At 45.9% G+C, this 24,542-nt stretch overlaps 1 protein-coding gene across 1 annotated transcript in view; it reads left to right on the forward strand.

The window, feature by feature from the left end:
- Positions 1 to 24,542, forward strand: part of LOC122939454 — a 123,751-nt gene that overhangs the window by 3,754 nt on the left and 95,455 nt on the right. Inside the window, exon 2 of the mRNA XM_044295526.1 lies at positions 547 to 649. The gene's annotated coding sequence lies outside the window, so the exon portion shown is untranslated. The remainder of the gene's footprint in view (positions 1 to 546; positions 650 to 24,542) is intronic.

Here is a 24,542-nt window from a genome sequence, read left to right on the forward strand (position 1 = left end):
GTCTTTTAAAGGGCATCTGTCAGCAGCTTTGTAGCTATGACACTGGCGGACCTGTTACATGTGCGCTTGGCAGCTGACATCATCTGTGTTGGTCCCATGTTCATATGTGCCCGCATTAATGAACTGTTAATATATGCACATGAGCCCATAGGAGCAATTACTCTTAGAGGCTCAGCTCTCTCTGCAACTGACGTGCCTTCTGCACTTTATGGACAGGGCCTGGTAGCGAAAACTTAATCGCACGACCTGGTCCTGTCTCCCTAGTGGAGAGTGCAGCAGTTGCAGAGAGAGCAGAGCCTCCAGGTGTAATGACAACGCCCCCGTTAGTCTTAGGGGCTCATTTGCTTTTATCAAAACTTTCGGGGCAATGTGAGCACATATGAACATGGAACCAACACAGATGCTTTCAGATGTAATAGGTCAGCCAGTGTCATAGGTACAAACCTGCTGACAGATGCCCTTTAAAAGTGCTGAAAAACTGCATTTTGATCAACTTGTCAGTATACTGCAATAAGCTTATCAGTGCCATTGTCCTCTCTCGAGCAGCGCTGCCTGGAATGTGAATACAGCCCTACAGTTCCAACATGACCACTATGAAGAGATGTGTGACCAGACCCGTACTCCAGCGACCTCCCATTGAATAAGATGGGTAAGTAGTGCCATGAGCGGTGCCATGTGTTTGTCACCACAGTAGTCACCTTCATTACCATCCTGAGGACAGTGATACGTTTGAGTTCAGGGGGGCTCCTGCAGCTGTTGGGTGCATAGGTGCTGATGCTCCTAGCATTAATAGAACATCAGAAAGTTATGTACCCGGCCGGCCACCATGAAGAGCGCTTGAGCAGCCCCTGGGCATTGGCCCACTGGGAAATTTCCCTGTAGGGTCTATGGCCAGTCCGCTCCTGGAGACAACCTTCTGATATAAGAATGTAAGCAGAATTTTAAATATGTGCATATTTGAAAATTGTATGATTTTACAAATAAATAGAAACAAAAAATAAAAGCCTGACTACCCCTTTTAAAGGGGTTGTCCGGTTTCAGAGCTGAACCTGGACATACCTCCATTTTCACCACAGCAGCCCCCCTGACTTGAGCATCGGAGCATGAACTGCTTTGCCCTGCGATAAATCGCGCAGGGCAAAGGCATTTCTTGGAGATCCGGTGACGTACCGGGCTCTCCATGGGACTGACAGGAAGCCCGGAGACGTCACCGGAACTGATAGGTGGGATTTAGCGCTGCCCTAGCCAGTAAAACGGCTAGGGCAGCACTAAAGCCCGCCCATCAGAGCTGGTGACGTCACCGAACACACTGCCGGGCAGAAGCTTCCGCCCGGCAGTGTGTTATGATAAACAAAAGAGCCCGTGCCCTGCGCGATTTAGCACATCGGAACATGAGATGCTCCAATGCTAGCCTCAGGGGGGCTGCCTGGGTAACACAATAAAACCCTTCATTTACATAGGAATAGACACTTAATGGGGTATTCTGGTTATAGAAAGTTATCTATCCACAGGATAGGGGATAACTATCAGATTTGTGAGGGTCCTACCGCTGCGACCCCCACCAATCATGAGAACAGGGATCCTGTACCCCATCGATCCCCCCTGAAATGGACGGAGCGGCTGGTCGGAAAAGCACGCTGCCACTCCATTCATTTGTATGGGAGCGCCGAAGATAGCTGAATGGAGTGCTCTCGGGCATAAATGTCTGAGGTAAAACTGTTGTAGCTGGAAATAGGGACCGACTCCATATTAATGCTTATGGACATAGAATGGGAAGTCATGAAAGCCCCTGTAGGTGTCCTAATACTTTTGTCCAGAGCATTACCCCTTCTTCACCCAGGCAGCCCCTCTGAGGGGAGCAGCAGAGCATTTCCTCAGGATAGGTTATCAGTATCAGATTGGGGGGGGGGGGTCTGACACCCGGGACACCCCTGACGATCAGCTGTTTGAAGGTAGGGTGCACGTGCCGTCTGGTATGTCTATGGCAAAGCAGCAGCGAGCTGGAAGGGAGTCGGCATGTGCACACTGCACGCAGTCTCCTCACACAGCTGATGGGCGGGGGTGCCGGGTGTCGGACCCCTGCCGATCTGATATTGATGACCTATCCTGAGGATAGGTCATCAATATTAAAAGACCCTGATAATTTATTATAATTTTTTTTCCCTTTGAGATATGTACAGGGACGTAGTTTATGGCTGCAGCCTTTTACTTTCAGAGAGGGTAATGCCGGGGATGGAGTAGTCATGGAAGGACAATAGAAGAAAATGAGCACAGGACTGGTCAAAGGAAAGCATAAGGTCTTACCACTACTATCAGTAATCATTGGGGGTTATACCACTTCTTTACTACACTTAGGCTTTATGCACACAACCGTATTTTTTGTCTGCATTTTTTGTGGATAGCACATTGGTCCATTCATTTGTATGGGGCCCATGCACACAATTTTTTGCAAACCTGTTTGTTTTTTTACTGTATTTTTTGCTTTAAAAGATGCATCAGATTATAAGACCTACTTAGGTTTTAGAGGTAAAAAAAAAAAATCAGACCCCCCCCCAATCTTCATCCGACCTCAGATTAGACTAGGGTGGACAGATGTCTGGTTTTAGGCCGGACAGTCCGGTTTTAAGATTCCTGGTCATCCATCCGGCGCAAGGCCAGAAGTCCTCCTTTTTGTAGGTAAGTTGGGACTTGCATTGGGATGTCGCTTTAAATCTTCATAACAGGGGGCAGGACCTGGCAGCACTTCTGGAGCGCTGTATGGCGTGACGTCACGTCATTAGCTCTGCTGCATGAGTGCCGACGCGCCGCCTGAGCCAACTGTTATCTGCAGCAGGTGCGAACAGAGAGTGCAGATGGTACACTGTGGTGGTCCTCCTCCTTGGGCTATGACTTCATCCTCAGCCCCGGAGCTCCTCATCCAACCCAGCATGGCCCCACCATCTCCCCGCTGGAAAATTAATATTTACCAGTATTTGCGGTCAGAGGGCCTGGGAAGCCGCCTCACACCCAGGCCCGGGGTCTGCTCAGTACTTTATCCACATGATGTGCTGTCTCCACAGGTGTATTATCCCCAGGGTAACACTGACTGTAAAGTAAGGTAACCCCCACCATTATGTATGAGCTGCCCCCTCGCCCACATGGCACAAGAAGCCCCAGCATTCATTTCTGCCAGAGGTTCCTCGTCCTAGTGTTTAAATGACTGTGGTGATGCTGCCAGCACTGTGCTCCCTCAGAAAGCTTATGTCTTATTGTACGTGGAGTGTCAGCTCTAGAGCAAAGAACATCTATCATTCTTCTAAGTGACTGGCTTTTACACTGGGTTGTGGGGTATCCCTAACGGGGGAATGTGCAGCAGTGAGTAACTGACAGGAGTCCTCATTCATTGTGACTCATTTGACAATACAAGTCTTTGCTCACATTATGTATTATAGAGAAGGAAAAGTGTAGTATACAGCGCTTTTCCATCCTGCAGAGTCCAGTAATAAAAAAGTGCCATGGTGACATTTTTTTCTTTTGCTGGGCACTTACTGGGGGCGTGGTTTAGCAGGTTGGGAGTGTGGCCTCAAAGGTCCTCCTTTTTGGGGTGAAGCAAGTGGCCAGCCTAGATCAGACCCCCATATCGACGTACCTCTCCGGATGGCACGCTGCACTCACCGCTCCCTGGTGTTCTCCGGGCCCCACTGCACGGTGACCTGACGTCACAGTGCACCTGCGCACTATGCCCGGAGAAGACCAGGGAGCGCGTGCTAGCAGCGCTTCACTCCCTGCACCTCGTGCTTTCTCCATATGAATGAGCACTTCCATTTTCCCCACACACACACACACACACACACACACTTATGGAGGAAAAAAATGTGGATCTTATAAAACGAAAAATACGGTCCTATTGTGGTCCAAGTTGCAAATAAGAATAGCCCTTTCTTGTAACGGGAGTGTGAAAATACGGAATGCATACAGAAGGAATCTATATATTGCAGATCGTGTGCATGAGGCCTAGGACTGACATGGTCTTCTGAAGCATGTGGCTGGTGGCCCGTCAGTGCAATACAGTATTGTGCATATGGCCTTGTTTGCTGTAGAAGACGACTATAAATGTGTTATGAATAAGCTAGAAAATATGTCACTGGCTTTGAACTCAACTACCTATTCATCTGGCATTGTTTGCTTACTCTGGATCATGATGTGTACAAGGAGCTGTATGGTCACTCGACAGGTGTTGCCACACATGGTAGTATTAGTGTGCACAGAACTCCTCGGTAGTATGCAGAGTCGCCCAGTAAAATACACACCGTCTCCTCATGGTGTTATATTCAGCAGTTCTCCATTTATTATGCTTATTGCTAGGTTTCTCTAAGTTTATAGGAGATTTTATTTTATTTTTGGCATTGCCTGGGTATAATTTACTTCTATGGACATCACTATTGCAGATTTTGCTGGAGTTTATGCCATGGATTTCAACTGCTACACTGCAAACAAGAGCATTGTTACCCCTAACCACCTGGACCCCACTGATAGCAGCGATGTTACTCCCATCTCTTTCCCACTTCTAACCACTCTTCCTCCACTGACAGCAACATTGTTACTACTAACCATCCTTCCTCAACTGACAGCATTATTGTTACTCCTAACCACCAGTCTTCAACTGACAGCAAGAGTCAGACTTATCTCCCATCCCTCATGGACCGCAACATTTTCCCTAACCAACCCCCACTGACAGCATTGTTACCCCTAACCACCCAGCTCCCAATGTCAGCATCATGGCGAGTGTGTCAGAACACTTCTCCAGTCACTTCCTATGCTGTTCTTGTCCAGACTCCCGATAAACTTCTCAGTGGGTGAAAGACCTGTGAGGACATCATGTGAAGATGTCATCAGGTCCTTCAGCTCTTCTAACTTGGAAACTGCTCTGATCCTGGAGGACTTGCTCTATCAGTGCAGTTTCCCATCAGGTAAACCTATGACTGACCGTCCCACAGGGAGACTGCCTCCTTGTTTGTACCCAAAACCAGGACAAGTTTCCCATCAGTCTTTTAAAACAGGCCAATGGGTGTATTAGGGTGGGGGCCGTTGGCTATGGGTGTATTAGGGTGGGGGCCGTTGGCTATGGGTGTATTAGGGCAGTTGGGTGCAGGTAAAGCACTGGTTTCACGTGTAAAACCTGCATAGTTTCGAAAACCGCATGAGAAAGAAATGCCGGTTTAACTGCACCATCTGAATACACGCTAGGATTTGTCTAGGCTTTTTTTTTTTTTTAAGTTACATTTTTGATCTATTACACTGGGCATTTCACCTATGCATAGGACCTCATGAATATCATTAATATTAGGCATTGCTTCATTGGCTCCATAAAAACTGACAGGTTGCACAATTGTGTACCCTACAAAATAGATGCTCATATTATAACTAGGTGACGGCCAGGTCCAAGATATGGTTAATGTCTCGTAAAATGTGTGATCTCGGCCATAGCTGCTGCCCACTGGAGGAAACCAAATCTATTCCAGTTGAAAATTCAGTTTTGAAAAGAGAGAGATTATTTCTGTGCAAAGTTTTACTGGAAATTGTGAAAAGGCAATGTGATACATACATGTGTAGCCTGTAAATTCACCATTATGCCTCTGTCGCCCAGGGATGAGTGCTGGGTCAGGGTGAAAACTGAGACCGGTAGAAACCAATCTGGTGTTTTCTCTTTTTTAGAAAATAAGTATAGTGCATGCTGTCAGGATCAAAGCACCTGTTGATGGTTTCAGGTTTGTGCTTGTTTCTACAGGGTAACGAGGAGATAGGCCAGATGGCAGGTGGGTGAGTGAGCAAGCAGAGCGCTTTCACAGGAGTCGCCCCAGGCACATGCTGCAACAAGAGAGTTTCAAAGCCATGCCTGACTTAGCTATTACTGAAGATGTATGTGATCAAAGATTGGTTAATTTCTCTTTAGTTATTAGTTTAATTTACTTATTGCTTTTACAGACTTTGTAGCCACATATGTACAAACCACATCAATATGATTATCTGTAATGAAAACACGATTGCGTGTGGAAGGGTTTGGAGGCTGCATACAGGTGCTTAGACTAGACTGAATACAAGGTAATGCTTTCATCAGTATTAGGCTACATGCACACGAACATTGTTTGTTTCCGTGTCCGTTCCGTTTTTTTTGTGGATAGGATGCAGACCCATTCATTTCAATGGGTCCGCAAAAAATGCGGACAGGACACAGTGTGCTGTCCGCATCAGTATGTCCGATCCGTAGCCCCGCAAACAAATAGAACATGTCCTATTCTTGTCAGTTTTAGGCATTGTTACAATGGATCCGCAAAAAAAACGATGGCATACGGATGTCTTTTTTTTTTTTTTTGCGGACTGCAAAACACATACAATCGTGTGCATGTAGCTATACAAAATGATTTTAAAGGGTTTTTCTAGGTGTTTAATATTGATGACCTATCCTCAGGATAGGTCATCAATACCCAATTGGTGGGGGATCTGACACCCGACAACCCCCACTCCATTGTATGGTGGCTGTGCTTGGTATTGCAGCTCAGCCCCATTCATTAGGTCATGTGACCAGTGACGTCACTGTCCTAAGAGGCCACCGAACTCATGAAGCACAGTGGCCTTTTCAAGCGGATCATCTGGAGAATCAGGCCCCCGACAATCTAATATTGATGATCTATCCTGAGGATAGTTCATCAATATTAAAACACCCGGACAACCGCTTTAAGGTTTTTATTGTAAATGCTGACCTCAACATGAAATACGCAGAACATTTTCTATGGACAAATTAGTCCAAAGTGAAACTTTTTGATCAACGCAGTACTCGTGATTCCTGGAATAAAGCAAATGCAGTGTTTCAGGAAACATCAACACATGCATTATAAATGGGCTGGGACCTTGGAGATGTAAGGTGAAGGGTCTCCTATTGCACTGTCTTCAAGAATCCCTATAACTTACAGCCTGAACACTGAGTGGCTTTATTATATACCCTGTAAAACACCAAAAAGATGGTGTGGTAGGATGTAGGCTGAGTTTACAAATGCAGATTTGGGTGCAGTTTTTAAAACAAACATGGGAGTGCATCCAAAAGTAAGAACAGTAGAAGACTAAAGGCTCATGCACATGAACGTGTGCTGGCCAGGCCGGTGCTGCGGACCACAAGTTACGGTCCGTATGTGGACGCAGACCCATTCACTTACATGGGGTTTGCTATCTGCATCCAATGCTCCCCCGCAGAAGAGTAGTGCAGGCACGGACCGAAAACAACGGAGGCACTGCAGAGTGCAGTTTCGTGCCTCCGTTCTGCACCGCACCTTCTGGATTGCGGACCCGTTCAAGTGACAACGGTCGTGTGCATGAGCTCTAAATTTTTTCAAACGGGTGTTAAAAATGTCAGAAACCGGTGTCGTCATAGGCCAAAAAATTGCTATTGCACACTTAGTAAATGACCTCCAATGAGTCATTAAAGAAAAAAACAGAAGCATGCCGAAGGATAGTCAGTTTTTCATTAATGCTTGTGTTGAGATGCTAGGTGTTAAAGGGGTTCTGCAGTTTTTTTAAACTGATCATCTATCCTCTGGATAGATCAGCATCTGATCGGCGGGGGTCCAACACGCCTTCTCGCTGTTTCCTGCAGGCCCAGTGACGTCACGACTAGTATCACTGGCCTGGGCGGGGCTAAGCGCCGTTCACTTGAATGGAGCTTATCCCCTCCCAGGCCAGTGATACTAGTCGTGACTTCGCTGGGCCTGCAGTAAACAGCGAGAAGGCCACAGCGCTACTGCCAGCGCCTCTGCCTTCTCAAACAGCTGATCCACGGGGGTCCCGCGTGTCGGACCCCTGCCGATCAGATGCTGATGATCTATCAAGAGAATAGATCATCAGTTTAATAAAACTGCAGGACCCCTTTAAGGTGGATTTAGGTGGACTGTGCGGCCGCTTGTCGGAAAGGAAGCGTTTTTCCCGACAGTCAGCTGCTCTTCCAGTGAAGGAGACCACACATTTACATGCAGCGATCGCCTTTACTGTATGAGGACGAGGGATCGCTATAGCTCGTTCATCGAGGGATCGGCAGCACATTTAGGCGGCCAGATTATCAGGAACGACTATTCACAGGAATCGGCGTTCCCGATAATTTTGGACTATTATTGGTGTGTCTAAATGCACCTTTAGTCTTCTGTTTTTCTTATGGTGTGAGAAAAACACATGAAAACTGATGGCATTTATGCAGGAAATAAACCACAAGAACTTAAATTCACAGAAAATACTGAAGCAAAATTGAGACAAAATCTCAGTTTCACTGACAGAAGTGGAGTGGCTTTTGTATTGCTTGTCCAAAAGCTGCCTTTAAGGGCATTATCCAAGTTATATAATGCCCTTCCCCGCATATGCCCGAGCCCCTTACAGAGGTTGTATATCACGGTGCAGTGTGGGGGGAAACTCTACACCGAACACCAATGGGAAGCGGGAACAGAAACTAGGCCTGGACACTGAGGTAAGGGAGCTTGTCACCTCCTAGAGCAACCCTAATGCAAGTCCTGACTAAGGGTACTTTCACACTAGCGTTTTTCTTTTCCGGCATAGGCTACTTTCACACTAGCGGCAGAACGGATCTGACAGGCTGTTCACCCTGTCAGATCCATCCTGCCGCTATTTCTCCGTGCTGCTGGACCGCCGCTCCTTCCCCATTGACTATAGTGCACGGCAAAAGGCCGCCGGACTGAAAGTACTGCATGTCCGACTTTTTAGTCTGGCGGCCTCTCACCACGAACTGCCGTGCTGTGCCGGAGCTCTGTCCCCATTATAGTCAATGGGGACGGAACGGCAAAATAGCGGCAGGACGGATCCGACAGGGTGAACAGCCTGTCGGATCCGTCCTGCCACTAGTTTGAAAGTACCCATAGAGTTCCGTCTTAGGGGCTCTATACCGGAAAAGAACTGATCAGTTTTATCCCCATGCATTCTGAATGGAGAGTAATCAGTATGCAGCATGCTACAGTTTTATCTCCGGCCCAAAAAACTGAACATTGCCTGAATGCCGGATTCTGCATTTTTTTTATAGGAATGTATTAGTGGCATTCAAAATACCGGAATGCCACTGCACAGACTGAAAAACAGGTGAAAAAATAAATGCTGAATCCCTTTTTTCCGGATGACACCTGAAAGACGGATCCGGCATTTCAATGCATTTGTAAGACTGATCACGATCCTGGTCAGTCTTACAAATGCAATTAGTTGGCATACGTTTTGATGGCGACGGAACTGATTGCCGGATCGCTGCCACAAGTGTTAAAGTACCCTAACTATAAGTATGAACAGGCCTTAATGGTAGGGAAGTTCATACACTGGAACCTAGGGCCCTAACTCGCCCTGAAGAACCATGGAAATAGTGTTAGGACTAGAGACGACCCGTTCCTCCACAAGAAGGATTAACCAGAATCTCCCTTAGGCCTAGAAACAAAGGAAAGAGGAAGACAAAACGCCCTCAGCAACAGGATAAATAGCACCTAGTGACCACACCTAGCCCAGGAACTTAAAGTGTTTGTCATCAGAAAAATCGTTATGTAGCTGGCTGACAATAGCGATGTGCTAATGTCAGCAGAACATAACTGTATGACTTATATCTCCCTGCCTGCCGCCATTCGCACTAAATAAGGACTTTTATTTACTAAATGAGCCTCTATGTGCTAGTGGGGCGTTGCTGCAGCACCTAGAGGCTCCGTCCTCTCAACGTTTGGCACGCCCTTGTAAAGGTGATTGACATACTCTGTCTTCTCCATGCCCCGCAAATCCCACGACTGCGCCGTCTATTTTAGTATTAGGTGGGGGCGCAGTAAGTGAAGGACGCTCGTCTGCTGCCGTCCTTCACTCATTGCGCCTAATACTAAAATGGACGACGCAGGCGCAGGATTTGCGGGGCATGGAGGAGACCGAGGATGTCAATCACCTTTACAAGGGCGTGCCAAACGTTGAGAGGATGGAGCCTCTAGGTGCTGCAGCTACGTCCCACTAGCACCTAGAGGCTAATTTGCATATTATAAAAGTCCTTATTTAGCGCGAACGGCGGCAGGTAGGGAGATATAAGTCATACAGTTATGTTCTGCTGACATTAGCACATCGCTATTGTCAGCCAGCTACATAACGATTTTTCTGATGACAGAAACCCTTTAAAGGGGTTTTCCAATCTCAGACAATGGGGGCATATCGCTAGGATATGCCCCCATTGTCTGATAGATGCGGGTCCCACTGCTGGGACCCGCACCTACAACGAGAATAAAGTGGGGAGTGCTGTGGCTGGAGGACCCTGGATTTCCCAGGGTCCCTCCACCACCCAAGCGCTGCTCCAATAGAAGTGAATGGGAGCGCATGCGCAGTGCGCCCTCCGTTCATTTCCCGGCTCCATTCTCATTGTAGGTTTCGGCTGTGGGCCCCCACCTATCAGACAATGGAGGCATATCCTAGCGATATGCCCCCATTGTCTGAGATGGGAATACCCCTTTAACCCCCCAAGTACCAGACAGGGAAGGAACCAAGATACACTGAGCAGTGCACACACATGTTGCATAAACCACACATTGCCCCAGGCAACCAGCATACATGGCAAAAATGGCACAGTGAACAACACAGAGACCGTGACACAGCCATGACATTGTACTTGCCTCGTTCCCGGCATCTGCGTTGCTTCTCATACCAGCACGGCCGCCTCTGCATCTTCCCATCCGGCATGGGGGGGCAGCCAATAGCAGGCGGCAACAGGAATGAGCCTCCCTAGCATTGCGTGTGACGCTAGGGAGGCTCGTTCCCGCGCGGCCAGATGTTTTCATCCGTGTGACGGGGAGATGCAGCTGCGGCCGTGCAGGTATGAGAAGCGACGCGGGTGCTGTGGAGGTAGGTACAATCTGTGTGAGGGACACGGGCACATGGGGGGCATTATAGAACTTGGATAACGCCCTTAAAGGCAGCTTTTGGACAAGCAATGCGAAAGCCGCTCCAGATATGTCAGTGGAACTGAGATTTTGTCTAAATTTTGCTTCAGTATTTTCTGTGAATTTTGTTAAGTTAACTTGGATAACCCCTTTAAGTGGAGGTGTAACCAGACATTTATGGTATATACTGTATGTACAATATGCAATAAATACAGTATCAGTTGGTAATACCCCATTAACTTTTATTTTCAGCCCTTGGAATTCTTTCAGTCTGACAATGTGTCCCCCGACCAGAAACGGTTGTGCACCCCTGCTTTAGGTGAATATGAACAAATTTGTAAATCCCTTTGATTAAATCTTTTTATGCTATTCATCCTAAAACCACTTGTAAAATCTCTGCCACGAAGGGTCTCCCGTCTAGCAGTTTTGCTTTTCACTCACTGTTAGGCCCCTTTCACACGGGCGAGTATTCCGCGCGGATGCGATGCGCGAGTTGAATGCATTGCACCCGCACTGAATACGGACCCATTCATTTCTTTGGGGCTGTTCACATGAGCGGTGATTTTCACGTATCACTTGTGCGTTGCGTGAAAATCGCAGCATGCTCTATTGTTTTTCACGTAACGCAGGCCCCATAGAAGTGAATAGCGTTGCGTGAAAATCGCAAGCAAGTGCGGATGCGGTGCGATTTTCACACACGGTTGCTAGGAGACTATTGGGATGAGACCCGATCATTATTATTTTCCCTTATCACATGGTTATAAGGGAAAATAATAGCATTCTGAATACAGAATGCATAGTAAAATAGCGCTGGAGGGGTTAAAAAAAATAATAATAATAATTTAACTCATCTTAATCCACTTGATCGCGAAGCCCGGCATCTCCTTCTGTCTTGATCTTAGCTCTGTGCAGCAACAGGACCTTTTTTATTTATTTTTAACCCCTCCAGCGCTATTTTACTATGCATTCTGTATTCAGAATGCTATTATTTTCCCTTATAACCATGTTATAAGGGAAAATAATACAATCTACAGAACACCGATCCCAAGCCTGAACTTCTGTGAAGATGTTTGGGTACCAAACATGCGCGATTTTTCTCACGCGAGTGCAAAACGCATTACAATGTTTTGCACTCGCGCGGAGGAAGTTGCGCGTGTTCCCGTAATGCATCCGCACATTTTCCCGCAACGCCCGTCTGAAAGAGGCCTTACTCAGTGAATCCCATCTTTAGCAGCATAGACTGACTGAAGGCAGTGGGTGATTTTTTTCTTCTTTTGCTTGGTCTGGCGCTCAGTGTGCTTCTGAGCTCAGTGCAGAGGTCCCTTCCCCATCCAGGGCTCAGAGCTTGAACACTGCAGAATGCCCAGCTTCTCAGCTTGTTTATTAGGCAGCATCCCTGACTGGACTGACTCTGCATCACTTTACCGTCCTTGTCCCGTCTTTGCTGTAATTGTGTTCTGGATATTTCCCCTCAAACTGTCATCTGTGACCTGCAATTATTTCCGTGTCTCTGCTGTCATAATAATGTGTAATCTGTGTCCTAGATCTGTGTGCTGTGAATATAAACTGTCTCTTACACACCATGTTTGCTGAGGATAGAGGCAAGGATTAGGATGGGGCACACTGGTAATTGGCCTCGAAGTATGGGAAAGGAAGTCTACAGCAGTGTAGTACTGGCAGACTGCCTGTATTAGGACACGCTGCAGACTGGAGAACTTCTGGAGGCAGGGGCAGCCAGAAGTCAATAAAAGCAGGTCAGAGCACTGGTGGAGGCTGGAATGGTCCCTACACTGTCCCCAGCAAAAGCAGAAGTTCATTTGTGAGAAGCTATAAAACTTAGTTACCCATTAAGGCAAAATATATGCTTCCCTTTTAGATACACTTTGGTTTTTAGCTAAAAAATAAAAATTGAATATGTGAGTCCAGTCTAAAGGCTGATGCACACAACAAATCGCACAGTTGACATGCTGCAGATTTCAAAATCCGCACTGCACGTCCATTTCCGCACAGAAGAAAAAAGCAGTGTACATGAGACTTGATGGAAAAACCGCATGTAATCCAGGTGCGGGTTTTCAAACAGAATTTCCAAGCATATTTTTGTGTGGATTTATCTGCGTTTCTGAACCAAAACCGCACCAAAATATGAATGTGTTACTTGCGGATTTTGTTCCAGTTTTGCCCCGATCTCACCCTTGGAAGTTCTTCACTAAAAATCCACAGAAATAGTTGACATGATGCAGATTTCAAAATCCACATGGCTGGTCGATTTCCACTTTTTGTCAAATCTCATTCCCTTTGTGGTGCTGTATTGCGCTGCGGATGTTCATTCCTCCCCATGTGTTATTTAAAATGTGGATTGCAAATAGAAAGCAATGAGGAAGTTCTGAATGAGTTTTTGGCACAGACGCCATGCCAAAATCCACACCAAAAATCCTCTGTTTGAATATACACACTGCGGATATTGCGCACACAAATCACACATTTTGCATGTGGTTTAACGGGCTGTGTCTCCTGGGCCAGGAGATGAAGGACTTACTCCACTAATAGGACAAATGCTGTCATATGCATAAGTGGGCCAAGGAGACGCAGATCGTAGATGGAATAGATCTATGCTGCAATATCTCAAGAAACTAATGATAAAAGTCATGTAATAAGTGCTGTTGTGCCTACTGGGGGGAATGATTGGAGCTTCTGTGTCTGCTGAGGAAACGGGGGTCTACACTGACAGGATTATCCAGCATTATAATGATTTATAATACTGTGTGACCCTGAGAGTCCTGGAATCAACTGTATTAGGCCTCTTGCACATTACTGTATGGCTTTTTCAGTATTTTGTAGTCCGCAAAAAATTGATCCGCAAAAAATACAGATGACGTCTGAGTGCATTCTGTTTTTTGCGGAACAGAACAGCTGGCCCCTGATAGAACAGTACTATCCTTGTCCGTTATGCGGACAATAATAGTACATGTTCTATCTTCGAACGGAAACGGAAGGCATACGGAGTAACTTCATTTTTTGCGGATCCGTTGAAAAGAATGGTTCCGTATACGGAACGCAAAAAAACACTTAAATGGGGGAAAAAACGCTTGCTGTCAGTGTAAGGCTACATGCACACGACCGTTGTGTGTTTTGCAGTCTGCAAAACACGGATGGCATCCGTGTGCATTCCGCAATTTGCGAAACGGCACGGATAGCCATTGATATAACTGCCTAGTCTTGTCCACAAAACGGACAAGAATAGGACAGGTTATATTTATTTTGCGGGGCCACGGAAAGGAGCAACGAATGCGGACAGCACACAGCACACAGAGTGCTGTCCGCATCTTTTGCGGCCCTATTGAAGTGAATGGGTCCGCATCCGAGCCGCAAAAACTGCGGCTCGGATGCGGACACCAAAACAATGGCCGTGTGCATGAGGCCTAATACAATAGATTCCAGGACTCTTGGGGGGTCACACATCATTATAAAGGGCTCATTCACAGAAACTTATTTTTTGTCTGCATCTGATCCACATTATTTTTTTGCAGGCCACACGCAGACCCATTCACTTCAGTGGGGCCGCAAAAGATGCGGACAGCACACTGTGTACTGTCCACATCCATATGTCCATTCCGCGGTCTTGCAAAAATATAACATCCTATTTTTGTCTGTTTTTTACGTACAAGTATAGGACGTTCCATTTCGCAAAATGCGGAACTCGCAGAGCCTGTATCCATGTTTTGCAGATCCGCAATATGCCGTGTGCATGAGCCCTGATGCCGTGAGATCCTGTCAGAGGAACGAGACCCGCTACAACTTCTGTGTATGGCCTAAGGCTAGGGCAGATCAGCCGCAAACTTATCAGCTGAAAACTGGTCAAATGCACTCCAGATGTGCCTCCTACTCATCCATGTGTTGTACCCCGTTCCCATTGATTTATATGGAACACCACTAACTAATCTGCTTGAAAGAAGTAAGATGGCATAAGTGTTTTTAATCAGCTGCTGAAAAACGGTACCGTGTGCACATGGTCTAGTTGTCCTTTACATTGAGACGGCGTGTAGATTACGCAGTGGACTGGGCCATACAACATGTTGGGGAAGATTTGTCAGAACTGGTGTAAAGGAAAGTTGTCTTAGTTGCCCATAGCAACCAATCAGATTCCCCTGTTCATTTTTCAGAGATTCTATGGAACATGAAAGGTGGAATCTGATTGGCCAGTTTTCCTTTACACCAGTTTTGATACATTGCCCCCATTGTTGGCGTTTTGACCTAGCTCGGATTTGTCTAAGCCTTTGTAAGGGCTCATGCACACATTTTTTGTCAGTGTCCGTTCCTTTTTTTTTGGCGGCCTGTATGCGGACCCATTCACTTAAAACCAGAAATGACTCGGTGTGCATTCCGTGTCCACATGTCCGTCCCGCACGAGCCCTAAGTGAGTGTTCACTTCACTGTATCATTTTCTATTCTTATCCGTCAGAAGAACAGAAAAATAAAGAAAAGAAATGGATCCTGTGCGTCGGTTATGCAAATTTGTCTTCCGTTTTCTCCTTGTGCTGTCGTTAGATTTGTCTAATACAGTATGGCTTGTCAGAAATTAGGCGCATCTGTGGCAGTCCTTGTGCTTGGCGTAATAACTACACCAGCTCCTGGCTGTAGTTTTTTTCGCTAAAATGTTACACCTGTTTCCAGGCGTAAATGTTAGTACATTTGCCAGAGCTGGAGCCCCGGTGCAACTGGTGGACATGAAACCAGCCGTGCAACTAAATATTGTTACATGGCCGGTTAAAAAAGGGGACTTACAACTATTTTACACCTAAAGTATATCACAACACATCTATTACGGAATTAGTTCACCACTTGTTATGGTGATGGATATGGTGTTGAAGACGAAAGACGGGGGGTCATTTATGAATATTTTTATGCTGGCTTTTGGCATAAAAATAGTCACAGGGCCCTTTTTTGAGCGCCCACATGACAATATTTTGTCTCGCAGGCATTTTTGCCCTGCCTACGTCACTCTCCACTATCTTGCCATTTGGGAGTGACAGGCACGTGACCTGGTTCATTTACGCCTGGAAACAGACATAAGGCCTAGTTCACACTCCAGTGGTCATGGATTTCCATCAGTGATTGTGAGCCAGAACCAGAATGGCATCTACAAAGAGATAAAGTATATGTCACAGTGGGGAGTGGGGGAAACTTCCCACCATACAATGTCACCAGGTACTAGGCCATAGGCAGGGAAACGGGAGCTGATCACCTCCTAAAGCTTCCCTAAAATAGCCCTAGTCTCTTGGCTGTATGAGCCGCCTTCAATGGTAAGGAAGCTCATACCCATGAACCTAGAAGTCTAGGAATCCCTGCATCGCCCTCAACATTGTGACAGGGCAGAGACCGCCTGTTCATGCATCACCACGGATGTAAGGAGTCTCCAGCGGCCCAGTAGCTGACAGGGAGAAAGACAATGCAGCCACTGCACGGCAGGTAAGAAGACAATGTAACAACGGAACATCAAATACTTACACCTGCCGCAGCAAAGATGGAAAGACCACACCAAAACAACCTGGACCCCCATGCAGACACCGAAGCAAGGTGGCTCCAGGCAAGGCTGCTAATGTCTTTAGGTTCACCCCTCTGGGAAACCAATGGGACCCCCTTTCATAGGTAACACACACAAGGGAGACATCTGACACACATGCAGGGACAAATGCCAACAACATCCCAGACACGCAACCACAAACAAGGTGTACAACAAATCTCCCAACACAAACCCACACCATAAATGACACACCAGGAGGGGAAGGAAGACAAGGAGGAAACACTCAGGATGACATCGCTAATAAACTTGATGTCAAACTTGGATGGCCCTCAGATCTCATCCAAGTACAGCTCAAGCATCTCACATGCAAGACAGACAAACCAAAAACTGAGCAAGTCACGGTGCACACAGCAAAACCCGTGACACTGCCAAAACAGCAACAGCGAGCGTGGCAATAGGGTCATGGCGTACACCATAGGCTGTGACAGTATCAGGCCTCATGCACACGGCCGTTGTTTTGGTCCGCATCCGAGCCGCAGTTTTGGCTGCTCGAATGTGGACCCATTCACTTCAATGGGGCCACAAAAGATGCGGACAGCACTCCATGTGCTGTCCGCATCCGTTGCTCCGTAAAAAAATATAACGTTCTATTCTTGTCCACGCTTTGCGAACAAGAATAGGCAATTATAATAAAGGCTGTCCGTGCCAGTCCGCAAAATTGTCAAATGCACATGGACGCCATCCGTGTTTTGCGGATCCGCGGTTTGCAGACTGCAAAACACTCAACGGTCGTGTGCATTAGGCCTAAGGGAAAGATCTTCTCCTGTTCTGTGTTTGGACCCGCACCTGGTTTTGGCTCACCGTCACTGATGGAAATCACTGACCAAATAACTGAAGTGTGAATTAGGGCTCGTGATTCCCGCAATGGACTCGCTCGTGTGAAACAGCCCTTAGGCCTCGTTCACACTTCAGTGATTTGTGAGCCAAAACCAGAAGTGGAGCCTCCACAGACATGAGGTAGAAGGGAAAGATCTGCTCCTGTTCTGTGTTTAGAGTTGCACCTGGTTTTGGCTCACAAATCACTGATGGAAATTACTGACTAAACACTGAAGTGTTGAAGTGTGAACGAGGCCTTAGGGTTGTCACCTTTCCCCTAAATAAAAGATACCGGCCAAATTTAGCCACACCCCAAAAGGGGGTGCGGCTTAACATGGGGCGTTAAGGCGCTTTCATACTGTGGCTCCCAGTAATATTAATGCCTTCATTAGTGCCCCTGGTAATAGTAATGCCCCCATTAGTGCCGCCCAGAATTAATATTGCCCCCATTATTTCCCCCCAGTAATATTAGTGCCGCCCAGTAAAAATAATGCCCTTATTAGTACTCCCCAGAATAAATGCCCTCCATTAAAAATAATGCCCCCATTAGTATCTCCAGTAAAAATAATGCTCCATTAGTGCCCCCAGTAAAATTAATGCCACCATTAGTGTGCCCCAGTAAGAATAATGCCCCTAATAAGAGTGGTACCCCCTTCTTTGCTTCTGCAAAAAAAAAAAAAAAGAACTCGCCTCCTCCATTTGCTTGTGCAGTGAATGCTCACTGTTGACTGGAAGCTCAGGACAGGACCTGCGCTCCAGCGTGATCACATCTTGCAGGTCCTGCACATCCAGTCAGTAGTGAGTGTTCCCCGCAGCGCAAGTAAATGGAGGAGGTAAGTTCTTTTTTTTTTTTTCTTAACACAAGTCGGGGGGGAGGCTGTACTCATTGGCGCCCCACAATGGAAGTGCTCACTCATTCGTAACAGGTTTTGTACAAAAATACCGGAAATTAATATTGCCAGTAGAAGAAAATGACCGGCACCTGCAGGCGCACTAAAATACCGGCCTTGCCGAATGAGATACTGGCCGGGTGGCAATCCTAGTGTGAATAAGGGCTCATGCACACAACCGTATGTTTGGTCTGCATCCAATCTGCATTTTTTGTGGATCAGATGTGGACCCATTCAATTCAGTGAGGACTACCGCGCGCTGTCCACATCCGTATGTCTGTTCCACAGCCCCACAAAAAAGATGGAACATGTCCTACTTTTGTCCATTTTGCGGACAGGGATAGGACACTTCCACAGAAGTTAAAAAATAAATGGCAGCATGTACTCCGTGTTTTGCAGATTCAGAATTTATGGACTGCAAAACACGGCTGCGTGCATGAGCCATAAAGACTCCATGTGCACAGACTGCCAGCGGTGTGCCTAATTTATGACCAGGCCTGAGCCTCCACGTAAATTAGGTGCTTTCTCCACCAGCGCAGGGGAAGCAGAGATTGGCCGTTCTTCATTCACTTTAATACAAATGTGCCAAAAACCTGTCACCTCCCTTGAACAATGGGCAAGACAATTTGGACAGATCTATGAAAACTCTCTAAACGGTCAGGTCTTTGTTGCCCATAGCAACCAATTACAGCACAACTTTCATTTTTCAAGAGCAGAATGCGAAATGAAAGCTGTGCTGCGATTGGTTGCTATGGTCAACAAAAAGTTTTTTTTCCTCCCCCTTTTAGATGGTTTCATCTCCAGTATGTTTTAGTTTAACATATTCCTGGGAGTGGACCCCACTGTTGGAAATGACTGAGCTGGCGATTTGAAAACAGAAGCCAGTTTACTGACGCTGTGGAACTACAGATCTCAGCATGCCATAGAACAGTAGTAGTGGTGCGTGGAGCATTATCTCCTGCCAGGAGTGAGCAAGGGGCAGAGCGTGTGCTCCGTCTGCTCTGCAGTGTACTGTTGCCATGGAGAGAGGCCGTGCGCTATGACGTCACGTGACAGGAGCGCGGGAGAATTTGGCGGTCAGTCTAGCGCGCTGAGACGGCCGTGTGATCGCTCACCTCGTGTCCCTGGAGACTGTAACCACCTGCGTCCTGCACGGTGCGGGCTGCTGCGTCCTCTAGTTCCCCCGTGGGACAAGCGGCACTGCTGAGTTATCACGTTGTGCTAAGAGTAAGCACTGAGCTGATGTATACCGACATTTTATGGAATAAGGAGGGGAACCTATCAAACCTGGTGCCCATAGCAAGTAATCAACTAGCTTTCATTTTGCAAAGGAGCAATGAAAAATAAAAGGTAAACTCTGGTTGGTTGCTACGGGCAACTAAAGCAGTTTTCCTTTACACCAGTTTTGATAAATCCCCCCACACTGTGTTCTGCTACCGTATTCCCATTGGACCATAATACAACAGAGAAGTTCTTAAAGCCTCACTGGTGGTTTAACCCCTTACGGACCAAGTGTTTTTCTTCCTTTTCATCATCATCGCCTTCCAAGAGCTATACCTTTTTTATTTTTCAATCGATGTAGCCGTATGGGGGATTGTTTTTTGCGGTACATGTTTTTAATGGTGCCATTTTGGGGTACCCATAACTTTCTGGGAGGGAAATGTGAAAAAACAGCAAAATTAGCAGCGTTCATCTTTCAGTAGAAATAACATAATATCTTCTCTGGGTCGGTACGATTACAGCGATACCAAATACATATAGTTTTTATGTTTTACTACTTTTGTGCAATAAAACCCCTTTAAAAAAAATTAAGTAGATCTTTTTGCAACACATCCAAAGACCCATAACTTTTGTGTGAGGGTTTGATTTTTGCCTTGCAGTATTCATTGGTATCATTTTGGTATAAATAACACTTTTTTTATTGCTTGTTATTAATTTTTTTTCAGTGGCGACTAAAAACAAATGATTCTGGCAGTTTTTTTTTATCGTAGGGGATAATTTACATGATATTTGTGTAGTGCTGGTTGATACAGACGCAGCAATACCAAACGTGGGGGAGATTTTATTTTGGCCCAATGCACACGGCCGTGTCTCACAGCCGTGTGCGGGCCGCGGAACCGCAGCCTGGATCCCTCCTGTGAGCTGGAGCGCACGGCGTCACTGGTTGCTATGACGCTGTGCGCTCCCTGCTGCCGGCACAGTACAGTAATACACTGGTATAGATCATACCAGTGTATTACTGTATTAGCGGTGGCAGCAGGGAGCGCACAGCGTCATAGCAACCAGTGACGCCGTGCGCTCCTGCTCTCAGGAGGGATCCAGGCCGCGGTTCCACGGCCGTGTGCATGGGGCCTTTTGCAATTTTTTTCACTGAAAAGCATGTTTTCAATGTGAAAAAACATATATTTTAATTGGAGTTTATTTTTTTTTAGCCAGTTAACCCCTCCAACCCCAGTCCTGTTTTAACCTTCCTGCCCAGGCCATTTTTTGCAAATCTGACATGTCACTTTATGTGGTAATAACTTTGGAACACTCTTATTTATCCAAGCCATTCTGAGATTGTTTTTTCGTGACACATTGAACTTCATGACAGTCATGAACCTGAGTCAATATATTTCACCTTTATTTGTGAAAAAATCCCAAATTTACCCAAAATTTTGAAAAATTCCTAAATTTTCTAATTTCTATTTCTCTACTTTTATAATAGATAGTGATGCCTCTTATAATAGTTATTACTTTGCATTTCCCATACGTCTACTTCATGTTTGAATCATTTTGAAAATGACATTTTATTTTTTGGGGACGTTAAAAGGCTTAGAAGTTTGAAAGCAAATCTTGGATTTTTTTCGGAAAATTTCCAAAACCCACTTTTTAAGGACCAGTTCAGGTCTGAAGTCACTTTGTGAGGCTTACATAATAAAAAAAAAACACCCCTCAATGTATACAAAACTGATTTGACAAACTTTGTTAACCCTTTAGGTGTTCCACAAGAATCAATGGAAAATGGAGATGAAAGTTCAGAATTTAACTTTTTTTGGGCAGATTTTACATATTAATCCATTTTTACCAGTAGCAAAGCAAGGGTTAACCGCCAAATAAAACTCAATATTTATTACCCTGATTCTGGTTGTAAACTGATGTAAGGGCACATGGCAGTAGGAAAGGAAAGCCATATGTTTTTTGGAAGGCAGATTTTGCTGGACTGGTTTTTAGATGCCATGTCCCATTTAAAGCCCCCCTGATGCACCCCTACAGTAGAAACTCAAAAAAGTGACCATATTTTGGAAACTATGGGATAAGGTACCAGTTTTATTGGTACTAGTTTGAGGTACAAATGATTATTAATTGCTCTATTCTACCTTTTTTTTGTGAGGCAAGGTAACCAAAAAATGGATGTTTTGGCACCATTTTTATTTTTAACTACATTCATCTGACAGGTTAGATCATGCTCTATTTTAAAAGAGGGGGTTGTTACGGACGCAATGATATCAAATATGTCTACTCTCTGTGATGTTTGGTTCAGTTTTACATAATAAGGTTTTTGTATCTCCATTTTCTGAACGCCTTATTTTTTTTTATTTTTCTGCCGATGGTCTTGTGCAGGAAGAGTTGACGTTTTTATTGGTACTATTTTTGGGTACTTATGATTTTTTTGATCATTCATTATTACACTTTATGGGGCAGGGTTACCAAAAAATTGGTTGTTTTGGCCCAATTTTTATTTATTTTTTACAGCGTTTACATGAGGGATTAGGTCATGTGACTTTTTCGTTACCACCGTGGCAATACCTAATATGTCTACCTTTTTAGGTTTTACACAATAATAGCGTTTTTTAAACCGAAATAATGCTATTTTAGTGTATCCATAGTGTGAGAGCCATAGCTTTTTTTTTTTTTTTTTTTTTTTTTTTTGACCAATTCTCTTAGGTAGGGTCTCATTTTTTGCGGGATGAGGTGACTGTCTGGTGCTATTTTGGGGGGCATACGCCTTTTTGATCACTTGCTGTTGCAATTTTTGTGATGTAATGTGACAAAAATAGCTTTTTTTTATTTTTTTTTACGATGTTCCCCTAAATGGTTAGGTTATGTGATTATTTTTATAGAGCTGTTACGGATGTAGAGGTTGTTACAGATGTGGCGATACCTAATATGTATATATTTTTTATATGTATTTCACTTTAGCCCAAGACTAGCAGTTTTGAAACAAAAAAAAATAATTGAATTTTTTTGGCGATTGTCTTAGGTAGGGGCTCATTTTTGGCGGGATGAGATGGCTGTTTTATTGATACCATTATGTGGGACATACTCCTTTTTAATCGCTTGGTGTTGCACTTTTTGTGATGTAAGGTGACAAAAATGTCTATTTTGACAGTTTTTTTATTTTTATTTTTTTATGGTGTTTATCGGACAGGGTGGATCATGTGATATATTTATAGAGCCGGTCATTACGGACGCGGCGATACCTAATGTGTTTTTTCTGTTTTTTATTATAAAATAAGGGCTTTTTTTTTACTTTTTTTCTTTACTTTATTTCTGATGTTCACTTTTGGGGGTCTGATCCCCTCTGAAATGCATTACAATACATCTGTATTGTAATGCATTGCCTGTTAGTGTATGACACTGAGTCATACGCTAACAGGTTGCCTAGAAGACCCAGCCTGAGGCTGGATCTCCTCAGCACCCATAGAAGGCAAGTCCCGATGCCGTGTAAGGCATTGGGCAGCCTCTGCACGGCATCGGGCTGCCTTGTCACGCATCAGGTCACCTCCACAGCAGCGCGGGGACTCGATGCGCTCACTTACCCGACCCGACACAAACCCTTTCTTTGTTGCAGTCAGCACGGACTGCGGCATAGTAGGGGTTAATCCGCCGGCATCGGCTTATTACTGCAGTGGTCGCACGCGCATCGCTCCAGTGCCCGCGTGATCACCATGACGTACTATTACGTCAAATTGTGGGAACGCAGTGGTTCCCATGACGTATTGGTACATCATGTGTCGGGAAGGGGTTATTAGTCTCACAGGGAATTTTTATTGCTTTTAAAACATTGCACTATCCATATAGTGCAGGGATGCTCAAACTGCGGCCATCCAGCTGTTGCAAAACTACAACTCCCAGCATGTCCTAATAGCTGTCCAGTCATACTGGGAGTTGTAGCTCTACAACAGCTGGACATCCCTGCTATAGTGCATTGCATTTTAATATCAGTGCTATACTGACTTTGACCATCAGGCTGTGCCAGAGAGGTGCAGCCTGTTAGGGAGTGCCCCAGGCACTCTTGGGGCCTACACCAAGTCCCAGCCAGCCTATACAAACATCAGCCCCCCATAGTCGCATTTGTGTCTGCTCCGTCTGTCATCGCTTATCTGTGGTGGGTGCCATTGCCGGGGGCATGCAAGGGGTTAAACAGTCCGGATCGCCACTCCTGCTATTCCAGGCTGTTAGAGCAGGAGCGAAGCTCTCTGCTGCACAGGGGACCCTTGAAGCGCTTAGGCTGTGAAAAGGCAGCGGCCTGGTCTAGGGCCCCATTAGTGACCACCGTAGAAAGGTGTACGGGCGGTTACTAAGGGGTTAATGAAGTGGAGGGGCCAATGTCAGAAACTTTCACACACAGCACCATACCTCCCAACTTTTGAATGGCAGAAAGAGGGACAATATGTGCGGCGCGTGAACATTTTTCATACTAGGCCACACCTCTAACTCCACCCAAAACATAGCTATACACCTAATCCAACCCAGTTCCCTTAATGCCCCACATAGTAATTATTTGCCCTTTATCAGCACAGTAGCAATGCCCACATTGTGCCCCCTCACAGTAGTTATACCAGGATGTAGGGTTGTTGTGGGTATCGAAGTTTCGATACCCAATCAATATTTTTGGCCTGGTATCGATACGATACTGGGATTTCCATTTTTTCGATACTGGCCTGCGCTTCTGTGCAGCCTAGTATCACAGAACATGAGCGCGCTCTCATGTTCCCTCAGCAGCAGGGGAGAAGGAAGCAATCTCTCCCTCCCCCTGTGCCGCTGCCACCAATGGGGAGAGAGGGGCGGGCGCTCTGCGCCACCAATGATAGTACTTTTCATGGGTCCGGACACACAGAGCGGCGCCCAGGGATGTCCCAGCACTTACTATTATTCCTGGGCGCTGCTCCATTCGCCCGCTGTGCGCCTGTGCCCCATTACCGTCTCCTGCAGTCCTGCTCCATATGCTAATTACTATCGGAGCAATTGGGAGGAGACAGCAGCTTCTCTAGTGGGCGTTTCTTCTCCCTGCACTGCGATTGGACAGCGCTACAGCCAAGGGCGAAGGAACGCCCACTAGAGAAGCTGCTGTCT

Source organism: Bufo gargarizans, chromosome 5 (assembly GCF_014858855.1).
Source record: "Bufo gargarizans isolate SCDJY-AF-19 chromosome 5, ASM1485885v1, whole genome shotgun sequence".
Taxonomy (NCBI): Eukaryota; Metazoa; Chordata; class Amphibia; order Anura; family Bufonidae; genus Bufo; species Bufo gargarizans.